Source organism: Anopheles merus, chromosome X (assembly GCF_017562075.2).
Source record: "Anopheles merus strain MAF chromosome X, AmerM5.1, whole genome shotgun sequence".
NCBI classification, from domain to species: domain Eukaryota; kingdom Metazoa; phylum Arthropoda; class Insecta; order Diptera; family Culicidae; genus Anopheles; species Anopheles merus.
The window spans coordinates 11,683,049-11,697,007 of NC_054081.1; positions in this window are offsets into that span (position 1 = coordinate 11,683,049).

The following is a 13,959-nucleotide window of genomic DNA, read 5'->3' on the forward strand; positions in this document are numbered from 1 at the left end:
TATGCGGGAGCCTCTTTGCCATATAATTTGTATGAAATGTGAAATAATTGATCCCAAGATCAAAAATGTGCTGATAGAAAAGCCATATATGCAGCCAGTGGCAGATTAACACGAGTGGAGGCCCTAAGCGCTCATACGAATATAGGCCTATTTGAAGTGTCGAGCGAGAAGTTGTATGAAGAAATCTAAACCAGCGAAGATTTGAGAAACAAATTTACTTATGAGCGAGGGGTGGGTCCCTTTTTTCGAGTCCTATCGAGACATCTTCTTACGAAAATGAAGTTCCTGTATGCAGTTGAAAAACTAAACAATGTCTTCATAATACTCATAGCAATTGGTAGATAACGTGCTGAACAAATCTTAGTACCTAAACGCAAAAACACTCGTCAATATACCACACAATTTTGCACAATCATTCGGCACTTCTTTTCCTGGCAAACGTTTTATATTAAACGATTCTTAGTATTGAAACTCATTTGCCGGCGCGATAATCAAAACTAAAGAAATGTTCGATGTTAACCGATCGTGATCTAGATTAGATTTGAGATTAATTTCCAAAAATGTATGCTGAACAAGAATGACATTGCTCGTTAAGCAAAATTTCGTACTCGATTAGAGAGGTACTTGGTGGATACTTAGAACTCGTAATGAGGGATTCTACTGTAATTGAAAAGTTGCAATGGAACAGCTTTCTTAGCTCTTACCTAATAGGAAAGGCAGAAATCTGGTTCATACTACTATCACACCATTACTAAGTTGAAAAGAGGCGAATGAGGCCAATCGGTTCAAAGTCTCTATAAGAAAAATACTAAGTTACATTTAAGTTGATGTATCCTATGTAGTCAGAATATTCTATAAAATCACTAAAAACTCACACACATACACAACCAAAAACAACCTTAAAACCATAAAACTACTACCAATGCTGTCTCATACACTCTCATTCATTCTCATTAAAAAATTGAAGGAAAATCTCCCAAGTAAGTCCCGTGGTACAGTCGTTAACTCGTATCACTTAACAACATGCCCGTCTTGGATTCAAGCCATACAGCACTACGGTACGAAAGTAAGGATATGTAAGCCTGACTATCCTGCTTTGGACAATCAATAAGTCACGGATAGCCCAGCCCATGGTGTAGGGTAGGCCTTGACCGACAACGGTAGTTTTTATCTCTACTTCAATTAACTATTTTATATATATTGGCTAATGCTTGAACATTTAATTTGTTTGATTCTTGTTCTAGGCAAAGTAAGGACAAATTGTTGTCTTTATTTTTCCCTCTTTCGATCAAGGACAAAACATCACTTTTAATGATGCATTTTCCGGCATTTTGTCGTAATTTCGTAGGGCAAGTTTTCATTATTGTTTTGTTTAGTTTTATCTTTTATTTTAGAATTCCGTGAATTTCAAACATCATCGGGTATAATAAGGGTTTTAAAGGCCTTTGTAAGACTGTAAGTGGGCTGTTCCCTAGTACATTCGTCAATTCGTACGACTCAATAACGAGCCCGTCATGGATTCATGCCTAGAATGGACCAATCCCTCATCGCAAGGACTTGACTGTCTATATCCGGCTGTGTGATACAGAATAAATCTAGAAAGCCTGTATAATTCGATATAACCGCGTAGGACGCTACGACAAGTAGAAGAAGAGAATACTACTTAGCAATATGCACACTAACGCACATCTCACCAGTTTAGTTTCCAATGCCTTCTAAAATGTTATACAGTCTTTCCCCAAGTTACGCAAATTTTAATTTTTGACAAAAGCAAAATATTTTGAGATGCAAAATCAGTACAATTTTCTCCATCAATTGTCAAATGAAAAATAATTTGCAATACTTCAAAAGTTTTAAATTACTAAAAATTCAGAAATAACCGAATTTTCTACACCAATAGCATGAAATAAGTAATAAATTACATAAATGAACTAAATTCAATAATAAAAAAAGATAAATAAAGTATATGCTGTATGCTGCAAAACGTGATATTCGACTTACGCGAAAATCCGAGTTACGCGAATGTCTCCGGAACGCATTATTCGCGTAACTCTGGTGGAAAGACTGTACTTTATTGTGAAACATTTTTCGGAACAATATTGTATTTCATCTAAAAGAATCAATTATGTCACTCTGCAAAGAGGCGAAAGAACTGCGCCAAAGCCTCTCTAAACTATTCAAACAACAACAACAATTATGTCACTCTCCACTGAATGCAGACCACTTACATAGAATCCACAGAGAAAGTGTATGCTATTTTGTCTACACTTTAGAATGATGTAGCGTTAAAGCAGTAGCAGTTGCTCAATGAACGCTTTCACTCGCAGTGCTATCTAGTGACTGATGGTTCTAGTTGCTTTAAGACTGTCCCCTATCCACAGCAGGTATTATTATTATTCAGATCCGTAGTATAGGTATTCAATTTGTACAATTGATTTTGCCCCGTAACGCCCAGCCGAACCAGCCGCTGCCTATGCTCTTTTTAAAGTCAAGGCCACCGGCAATTCTTACCATATCGATCGAGGCCCTTTTGCCAGCGGGGCCTTATCGGTTATTCACTCCACGCCAAGGAAAGCTGACCAAAAAGCCACCGTTGACACACAGCCGGAGGGTGCTCCGCGGACGAGTTCTTAGAAGTAGTTCTGCGTTGGCTGCGTGTGTGTGTGTGTGTGTTTTTCTTTTGGTTCTGGACGCTCTGTCATTTTTAATATGCTAGCAGTCTATTATTATTAATATAGGACATGTAATTAATAGAGCATTGCGAGAGCCATTGCATACATTAAACATAAAAATTGTATATAATTATACCCATTGTGCCCGATCATGCTGTCGAAGGGTGCTCTAGGAACGATGAGGGAAGGATGGAGGTCCCAGGCAAAAGGCTGTTGAGGTGTGGAAGCGAACAAAACGGGATATAACTTAGCGACATCGAGTCGATTTGTCAGCCAGGACGAAAAAAGGACACGCCCTTGGCCCGACGCAGACCAAAATGTGCAGCGCGCGTACCCCCAGGACGTGCCGTGCCCAGTTGCGCCTGGGATGCTAAAGGGAAATCACAACGGCACCCTTTGGTACGTTCGCGTCGGGCCGCGCGGGCTCACCGTTCTTTTTTACCCCTATTTTACGCAGCCAAAGCGACTAGGCTAGACGATCAGGGAAGACAGCGTGTTTTTGCTGCTGTCGCTTTATTCAATTTGAGCACAGATGAAACGATAAAATAAATCCATCAAAGGAAGTTCGGTAGCAGCGATCGGCAGTTGCATCGCACGTCATTCAACGCACGTAAAGCGCAATAGGTAGTGTGCGCACCCTTCTGCACAAAGCGCAGCTTCCGGTCTGGGCGAGGGATCGGGTTCTGTAATGGTGCTGCAGTACTGAGGTGAAAAAAAAGAAAAAGAGAAGATGGTCGCGGGTCGCGAATGCAATCGCAAAGGCGTTAAGGAGTATATGCGGATGTAGTGTTACCATCAACAGTATTAAATTGTTTTCAGATTAACTGGGAAGTTCACAGATTCTATTGTTGATTTTTTTAATTATTACATTAGCTCTGATCAAAATCAATCCTCATTAAGTAGGAGTAATACACACTCCTTGTGTAGCTGCGTCCATAGAGTCATTGGTAAACGTAGTGGTTAGTACAGAGCCGTATTGAGGCATATCCTCAACGGGATTGGAGAGGTGAAATCAACTAACCGGAAAACTCTTCTCAACGCTGACGAGAGAAGATGATTGTGAAGAGATAATCTACACTTAGCTAACCAAAATCCTTAGACCTAATCAGACCCTTAAGACCTCATCAACTAAGTCAAGAAGTATAGGACAACAGCATCATTGTAAGTCCTACAGAAAAATGTAAAAAAGTGCTGCATCAATTGACGAAATATTTTGCAAGAGAATAGCCATAAAAAAGGAAGATAAGATGTAAAAATGAAAAAAGGCAACTCAGGTAGAGCTCGGCAATTGTTCAGCGCCATCAAATCAATCACCGTCAAACGGTCAAAAGCATCGAAACAATCTGTCAATTTTTACTACTAAAGGCTCGAGGTGACAGGTCGGTGAGATTGAAATGTGTCGAGTGGAGACGGTTGCGAACAAAACGCGCTCAAAGGTGCTGCCACATGAACGTTGCCTAACTTTAGGGGCGCCACACGTTAAACGATGCAATGTGGCGCGTCTTCTTCAATTAGTGAAATAAAGAGGAGGCAAAAGAAAAAATAGAGAGCAAATTTGTTGGAAAATATAATCGCTGCCACTAACAAGATCTTTACGAGCAGTCCCAAGCTCTGCTGCAAGCTGGTAAACTCCGCGTAAGCATGAATGGAAACAACAACGACAAAAAAAAACATGAAAAATGATACCTTTTTAATTGCTCGAGCGCGCTTGAATGGCGAACTAGAGCTAGGGCTTTTATCGGGCCGGCCAGCAAATGGGCAGGAAAGAGAGGGATAGCAAAGAGTTATAAAGAAGGCGCCCTCGCCCGGCACTCGGTGCACCCATTCATCGGTTCCGCAGGCTCCGATCGTCGCCCCGGCCAGGCCGTTACGGCACCGGAGAGTAGCGGCTGCAATGCGTGAAACCATATAATTAAGTGACAGATGTGATAATGTATTTGCTGGTTGGCGCACCGTTTGGGCCTGCTCTGCGTACCGCTGGTTCCCTATGTTTGCCTCCTCCTTCTTCTTCTCCTCCTCCACGTTCTGCCTCTCAGTGCAGTCAGTTTAGTCGGAAGTCTATTAATAAAGCACCCAACACGGGCAGGACTCTTGGGTGCGAATGAATCGAACTAGACCGTTGCTGCGAGAGAGGGGAAAACCGAAAGAAATAATAATAATAAAAAATATAAATATGAAATGAAAAATGCCGCCTAAGGGTGCTGAACGATGGGTGCGCTCGGGGCGGCTGCATCCGTCTGTGCGTCTCTCCATTTCGGCGGTCAAACACGGATTAGCGCCATATCCCTGACCAGAGGGCTCGCCGAATGCTCTCTGACCAGGCGAGCGAGACACGGTAATAGTATGCATCTGCAACGCCGTCACCAAGAGGGGAAACATTAGAAAACATTGCCAGCCAGAGAATGCTTATCCCACAAAACAAAAAAAAAATCCTGCACTGGTGGATCAAAGCAACCAAAGCGAATGGAGATGCCGAATGCGTGCAAAAGGTGCACCAGGGGCTTTTTGGGTAGGAAGAACAGGATACAAACAAAAAAAAAAACCACCCCCGAGGGGAAAAACTCGAGTCCAAGGGATAGCTCGTTCCGAAAAGTGGGCCGTTTCCGTGTCGAGGGCGAATACCGGGGGCGGATCCGGACTTGATACACACACGTACCCGGCGGTGACTAAATTACATTCATGGGACCATTCAGTTGCATGGGACGGTGTGTGTGTGTGTCGGTAAAATAAAACCAAGCGTCCCGGGCGGAACAAGCTGCACCAGGCTCATTCATGTTGAATGAATGTGTTTCGATACTTATCGATACTGCTGTGTGTGTCGGATTCGCTTTCGATTTTTGCTAGCAGTGCCGTTGACAAATTGAGTGTGTCGCGGGCCGTTTGACGCCCACCTCAACCCGGCCATACTTTGTTCGCGATCGGGTGGGCAACTTTTGATGCGAGTCTATGCCAGCAATGAATGAAAAGGTTTGATTTGTATTGCGCAACGACAGTGCTTAGTCCCCCTTAGTCTCCTATATCTTAATAATGTTAGTCTGGTGCTTCCTGTAGACAACCACGTTCTTAACGCAGACGATAGTAAACTATGTTATCCTATTTATTACCTTTACCTCTGATTGTTTGCCTTTTTAACTCAGACAACTGTTGCATTAAATATCATAGTGATGTGTATCAAATATGCTATCTCTGCATCCAAATAAATGGTCTGTTTTCTCGTTTTCTCGTTCTTCTGTCATCGATTTCGATTGCTCTTTACAAATGTTTGTACTTAACCGAGTATCTTCTATTTGTGGCCTTGAAGTACCTTTGTAGCATATCTGCTATACAGAACATATTGTAATACACACTATCAGCCATAGACACATAGCAACACACTTTGAAAAGCCAAATCACACCATTGCACCACATCCATTATAAAACACTCAGCAAATCAGATCATACCATACACACCCGGAAGAGCTCAGGCCACACCGTTCATATAAAACAATTGTGACACACTTAACAGAACCAACCGAAACGTACAACATAAGCAGGAACAGTATATGCATTAAACCCAAAACAGGAACTTAGTGACAAGAACCATCGTTCTTGTCAACAAAAGACAAACGTAACTGAGTGAAAACAATAACTTTCCAACATAAAACCCGGAACCAAATGTGCGAAACCCTCAACTTAATTTGAGTATAAATAAAACCAATTCCGACCGTGGCAAGTCAGATTCGTTCGGACTGTCAGGATAGGACTATGCCCATCCTACATCTATCGACTTCTCATTTAAAGAGTTTAGTTATGTCCCCCTACCCAAGGTAAGGCCTCTAAACTCCAACGTTTCCAGTAAGGGAAACCTCCTAAAGGTTTCTATGATCGCCTGGACGATCAAGTGTCGAAAAGTCCGCTCGAACGAAGTTTTATTCCACCTCGGCTCATGTCAGCGAAACACTGACCTACCGCGACGGTACTCGAAATACAGTTGTACGATCATCGCATTACATGGCGACCGTAACTTTATCCAAGAACTCATTACACCTTGGGTAGTAAGCTTGCTTTTAATTCGCCCGTAGAGAGGCTTGTTGGAAAGGCAATGAAGACCTTAAGAATTCTTTGTAACATCAGCAAATACTTTTCTAATCCCTTATGCCTAAAGACGCTCTATTCCAGTTTAGTGCGCTCTACTCTCGACTATGCCAGCATGGTTTGACATCTCAATAGTAATATTCTGATAGACAGAATTGAAAGCGTTCAGGCAAAATTTGCAAGATGTACATTGAAATGTTTTCTTCGTGGATCTGCTACTTGTATGCCGTGTTCCAAAGCCTGCTGCATAACTTTCAAGTTTACTATGAGAGGGAGGACAACACTCCTCCTCAAACTCAGCACGGTCAAAATTTTTAGGCGCATTTTCTCCACTTTAACATGATCCAAAGGTTTACAAAATTGTGCCGAGTGTCGATATGTTTCGTCCTGTTACTACCAGTGGTAGATTTCAACAGTGCTATGCAACTCTGATTGTGTTCGTGCACTATTACCGGGGTCGGAACTAGTTCACCGATGTCCTTCAATAGTTGCATTAGCTATCACAACTTAATCAGCATTGACGTACGCACAGTTGACGGTCGCACAGACTGAAGATTCCTTTCTTTTTCTCCAGTGTAGTCAATCTAGCCTGCTTCCGTTTGAAGACTCATTTTGTGACCTAGGACCGAAACGCTGATGGCGATGTCCGGTCTCGTATTCACCACGACGTAAAGAAGAGCGCCTATCAGGCTCTGGAGCTCGTTGTTTCTAGGCATGTGTTCCGCATAACCTGTTGGAAACATTTTATTCGTACGGAAATAGAAAGCAGGCCAACTACGACTTTCTAACTTCAAATGTTTGATCCACAAAAAATGTTGGGTGTCATTTGCTGGGCCATGACACATTAGTATGCCAAGCTGTTTTCATTGCTGGTCTGCTTCTATGCGAAATTAATAGTACCAACTTTTCAATCAAGTTACCTCTCTATACTCGTTCGAGGACTCCCGGAGATCCCTTATTGATTCCCGCTCCAAGTACTCGTTATGCTGAAAAAGATCCTTTTGCATAGGATATTACGCATCCCTCTCTATTATAACAGTTTTATCATTTTTTTTCTCCTAGTCTGTGATAGGGTCTACTGCCTTAGTTTTTAATCTTATAAATACAAATAACATTGAGAGTTTTTAACTAAGAATACATAATTAATTCTAATTATTCGAAGAAAAGAAATATGAAGTGTTTGATTGATTTTGAGCATGTCCATAGAGATGTTAAGCTTTTTCCAAACTGTTGCTTAGAACAGGTCTCCATGTAAGGTCCAAACTATCAGAACTATGATTCCAAGAGCTTGTAACTTAAAAAGACCTGAAATTGAGATTTTAACATAGCCAGAGTCTATATCCAGCTGTTCTTACATGCCAAGCTGTGTTGGACAGTACAACCCATGTGTCGGAGACGCAAGGACCACGCAGCTTACGAAAATCGGCAACCTTTACCTGCGACACCCGGAAACACATTTCAACGCGCACACAATACTTGACATCTTACCTTACAGGATATGAGGGGATTACAGATCAGCATTGTTCCAACTTTTGTGCAATACTCCGGGGCACACTTTTCGTCGCGCAACCGTCTCCGGCCTGTGCTAGGAAGGAGTATTAGTTTTCCAAACGCCTCCCAGCGCGCTGCCCGTTTGTTGAACAGTGCGTACTGGTGCTAGCACCTGCTCGGGCGATAGGAATAACACTCGAACGAGCGAGCTGTCGCGATTCACAGCAGCACCCACACCGGCCCGGTTGAACGTTCCGTTTGGTCCTGCTACCACCCGAAATAAAGCACAGAAAAAAAAAGCATAAATACAAACCCACCGACACATTACACCCCGATAAATCATTTACCCAAGGGTTTTGTGGCCAGTTTTCCGAACGATCCTTTTCTTTTGCCTCTTCCCTTTTTTCTCTCTTGGCCGGTCTTGCGGCTTTCTCGGTCGGCATGTTTGGTGTGTGACCGTGTGTGTGTGTCAGCATCGATTAGCTCTGTACTGTGCGTTGTTTTTTTTTTTGCGATCCCTTTACTGGAGGATTATTTTAGTTCCGGTCAATTAAAAATTTGTCCAAAGCGTTTTACCAAAACTGGTGCCGTGCCGGTCCTGCTGGCTGGAGCGCCCATGGCGAACGGGTCGTCCGCTTTGCCCCAGCGGTCGGCATCAATAATCGGGTCGATATTGGGTTTGCCACGTCGTCGTTGTTGTTGTTGTAGGTCGGGCGGTGTCCACTGGCGCCAGCGTTCGCTGCGTTCATCTGTCATCCGAACCCTGGAGGAAAATTGGGTCGTCTTACTGGCCGGCAGACTGATTTATCGCTTGGCAGCAAAGGCACCGAAAGGGAAAAAACAGAAAGAGAGAGAGAGAGAGAGAGAGAGAGAGAGAGAGAGAGAGAGAGAGAGAGAGAGAGAGAGAGAAAGTGCGAAGGAAACACGCTCCTAAAACGCTCATCGACAGGCTCCGTGGTCCTTTCTGCTAGGCCCCGGGTACTAATAGGTCGCTCATAATTTTTCCACCCTTATTCCTTTTTTTCCCCCAGGATCACTATTAACAAATGTCTAGCAACAGTTCTTAGCTATATACGTGTGTGTTACGTCCTTTGTGAAGGTTTTAAAAAATGCAACTACAATGGAGCACACGCTTCGTACGTGGAACAAAAAAAAAAAGGCGACCAGACCAGAGCAGAGGGTTCAAACAAAATGTCCGTTAAAAGCGCACACCAAAGCCAACTCTTGGGTGCTGCGTGCGAGCCACCCTGCACCGGAAGCTGCACCCCGTAGCCCTTAGCGATTGGAGATGTTGTTTTTGAAAAGGATTCTGTGCCTCCATTTTTGGCGCACCACAGGTGAACCATCCTCGGGCGGAAATGTGTGTGTGTGTGCCGTTACTACTGCAAGGACCGCCCGGCTCTAGGACTCAGCCCACTCGGAACAGAAAACGGCGTAGTGAACCGGCGTGCTATTTCCCTTTTTTCGCCGCCTTTTAGCAGCAAAATCACCAAAGGAACGTGCCTGCTTGTGCCTGTGTGTCTCAGCACTCCAGGGTCAACAATTATGGGCTTTGGGACGGGAGGGAGGAGATTTGCCATTTGCTCCCGTGTCGATGGGAGGGATGCGTCCGGGCGTCTAATCAGGGGGCTGGAAAACGCAAAATGAACGCTCCTGGAACGGCACGGGAAAGCCAACGCGTCCCAGTGTGCGACTTCGTTGGAAGTTACCCCTTTGCGCTGCCCCCTGCCGGCCTGCAGAGGAGGGAGCTGCCAACACGCTACCGGATGCTGGAGAGCACGTGCTTCGTCGTGAAGATCGCGCGGGAAGAGTTGACGGTTGTTTGACGATATTTTTTTCTTTTTATTTTACTGGGAGAGAAAGAGAGAGAAAGACCGCGGGTTGCGAAATAGAAAAAAAGGAACCGATTTTTCGCGCTAAGCAGCGAGGATTTCGCCCTAGCCCCAAGCCTGCGAGAGTGCCGCCGTCAGCAGGAAAAACACATGACAACCAGGCCTGCTAAAATGGGTCGTAAAATGGGCGATTTCGCACGTGGTTTGCCTTTAATGTTTGCCGCCAAACCAAAGAGTGGCACGGCACAATCTTGCCAACGACATGCACCGCAACCACTACGCGGGGCAACACCGGGCGGACACGCTAAAGAAGCGTCATAATTCCCGACCGATGCGTCCTATCAACGGCCCGTGACCGCGGCAAACGCGCGCGCGAAGTAGCTCATTTGTCATTCGGAAAAAAGCTTGGCGTGCCGGAGATGCCGACGCGAAAGAGAGACACATTTGACAGACTCGGTAAACCGACCTGTGATGTGTCACCCCCTACGTTAGGGATGATTGAGGTTAAACATTGGAGATGGTTTCGCGCTGCGCTTGTATCAACCACGGTAACAAACACGAACCCGACCCGTTTTGCACTGTCGCTAGACAACAAAGCTAGGCGAAATGCCGAAACACTGGCGCGAATTGTCACAACGCCCGTTTTGCGGTATGGGACGGACCGCCATATTGCTTTTACGTTCAAGCGCGCGATTGCAGCGTGCTTATCACGTGGCAACAAAGACCACTACTTTCTTCCATGCTGGAACGGAGCTCATTTGTATTTCGTGCAAGTTTCAAACGCGTTTATGCGTTTCCGTTACAATGAATGCCTGTCATTTCGATTCGGTTCGACTCTGCTTTTCTAATCATTTTTAATCAAATGCAAAACATCGTAAAAGCAAACTATGACTCCCTCTCGCCCCCCTCATCGAGCGTGTACGTGTTTTTTTTTCTTCTCTCTCTACAGTTTGTAGTTTGTGAGCAGTAGCTTCCTCCCCTAGCATTGTGTACGCTTTTCCCCTTTTTCCTACTTGCGTAACACACACACAAAAAAAAAAAACGCACAACAAAACATAGGCTCCTCCCTCTTTTTCGGAAACGGTTTTGGCGTGTTGTTCGCGCTGCTGTGCCTGTTTGTTGTTTTCCACGGGCTTTGTTTTTTTTTGTCGCTTCATCTCGCAACCGCGGGTGACACATTTCGTTCGGTACCAGAATTTCGTTCAAGGCGCCTGCCCCTTTCTAAGCGAGCGGGGAGCCTGGAAAGATGCGCCTTTTTCTTCTTCCGTGTTCTGCTCTTTGTTTGTTGCTAAATTATAATAATCCGATTCGAGTGCAAAATTAAAAGCAACCAAATTTGCGAACCCCGGATGCGCCGAGCAGGGCTTAATTTAAGCTCATTTTTGCTGGAAATCATTTCCCAGCACACACACACACATACACCCAAACACACTGGTTATTAAAGTGGGACAGGAATGTTGGCAAAAGGTATTTTTGTGATTGAGCTAACGGTGCATGGCGGTTGGCAAGGATCGCTGGTACCAAACAGCACCAAAAAAGCACGACGAGCGGCGACGAAACCATCGATCCTGGCGCCAACGATCCATTTTATCACCACGCTCAGTTCTCGGCAGGCTGCACACAGGCTGCCCTAAATTATCCTAAATATCCTTTCCAAAGCGCTGAAATTAGTCATCCCTCGAGGGACGAGCGGGCGTTGTTTACTCACAAATGTATTAGATTATTCATGAATCGCAACGCAAACAAACCGCAACGGGGCCTGGGGGACGGGACAGCAATAACGGAAACTCGAAAAACTTCTAAGCATGCACCCTGCCCGAAAGCCCATTAGCCCGATGGGTCATCATTAGGCGGGTTTGGCGGGCAGTGGCGGGAGGTTGGGGAGGCCTAGCGGGACAGATTCTTTCAAGTCTAGCGCGACGATAATCGATTCGGGGTGCTCAATCATCGATATCGATAGGTTGAATTGTTGTTTTTTGTTGTTGTTGTTGTTTGGAGTGCTTTCGGTTTTGTTTCGTTACCCTTTCGAACTCTGTGTTTGATTGTGGGGCTCCAGTTTGGAAGTTGTTTTATTTTCTACTAGGACATATTTGAGGAAAGAACATAATTTTCATTTGATTCGATTTTTCTCAACCGTCCAGGCGCGGGAGAAAAAAAACAGTCTCTTCTTTTAGCGCCCAAACGCGCGCCGAGCTCAATCTTAGTACGAGAATCGATCGGGCGAACCGTTGCCGGTGACCTGCGCGCCGAGAGCATGAGTCGACAGTTAGTGCCTGCGATCGCCAGACCCCGCTCGTCGGTACGGCAGCCGGTAGCTTCTTCACCTTCGGGCTCCAAACATTCCGTTCCGTTTTTCAGCGGCACAACAATACGGCGCTGGAATTATGATTTTGTGTAGGGCATCATAGATCTCCGGACCCGCCAGTGGGGGCAGGGGAGACAGCAGCAGCAGCAGCAGCAGCAGCGGAGAAGCCAAAATGCTTAACCCTGGCTCCGGCACAGCTCCCTAATGAATGCCTTCGGGAGCCGCCGGATGAAAGTCTCCAACCTCATCATCGCGCCCGGAGTTGCGTCGGTCCCTACAAGCCCGCGGGTGAAAGAATCGAACCAAATCGATCGCAAAACGCAAATCACCCTCCATGTGTGTGTGTGTGTGCGTGTGTGTCTAAGACACCGTCCCCATGCCTCCCTGAGCCTCCACATCGCTCCCCATTCGGGGGCTACAGCTTTACCGAACCAACAGCAATAATAACAATTTTGGGAAAATATGCGCACCAAGGAAAATGGGAGCGCCCGGCGTGGCGCGCTAGCGAAGGCTCCCTCTATTGTGGCCTTCTCTTTTTTGGCCATCTTTTCTTCTTCTTTCCCTTTTGGCGAGCGGTATTGGCGGCGGCGGTGGCGGTGTCGGGTGAAATTGAGAAAATGTTGATGAGTGAAAATTAGAGTTCTTTTTAGTTTCCCAACGCGCCAAGTCTCTACTTTCCCTCCCTTCCCCCCCTTTGGAGGTTTGGAGCTGGCTCCGGGTCGTGTGTGTGTGTGAATGTGCGCGTCACCTAGGCGCTGTCTACAATTTTGGAGCTCTCGTTCCCAATTCCCGGCAGCTGCGCGCTGCCCAATCGTTTCGGACGACCTCCGGGCCCTTTTGTTTGTCCGAGTCCAAGCGGGGGGGAGGGGGAAGGCTCCCGGATCGTTAGGCAGATCAGAACGTGAGCAGCAGAATAATTTACCGCACAGTGGAGGGTTTGATTGGGGACTGGCAAAGCGCCGCCGCGGTGCCGAGTGATACGCCGAAAACCCGGGCTGCGGCCGCCAATCGGGTGGACTGCTGCGCGTAAATAATAATTGCGTGGGATCCTGGTGCGCTCTGCCGCGGGAATCGAGTGGCGCTGGCCATTTGAAAATTTGCCGCCGATTCAGCGGCGCTGGTGGCGCCGGGCAGCCCCGTCTCGCTGGTGCGCCTATTATTGGTGCCGGTGCGCCTTTTGCTGCTACCAAAAATAGCGCAACCGGGTGGCGGGTATGAGAGCCACCATCTGGCAATGGGGGGTGGAGGGGGGGGGGGTTGATTTTTATTTGACCACGGTGGGAAAGCCGCCAACGAGTGCAGACTTGGAATGTGTGTGTGTGTTTTTTGGGTTTTGTTTGTCATTAATTGAAGACATGTGCTCAGTTTGTATTGTTAGATTTATTAGAAATAAAATTATTTGCCATTCGCCATTAGTTGCAACTTTTCAACCACAATGGATGTAATGGAATGTGTTTCTGTGTATGCTGCAAAGTTGTAACCGTTCTTGTCTGTAGCTCAGAATACTGAAAAGCTAGAAACAGTACGAGAATTAACATGTCAGTGTCATTCTAGCCAAATAGTGTAATTGGTACGTGTACGGTAA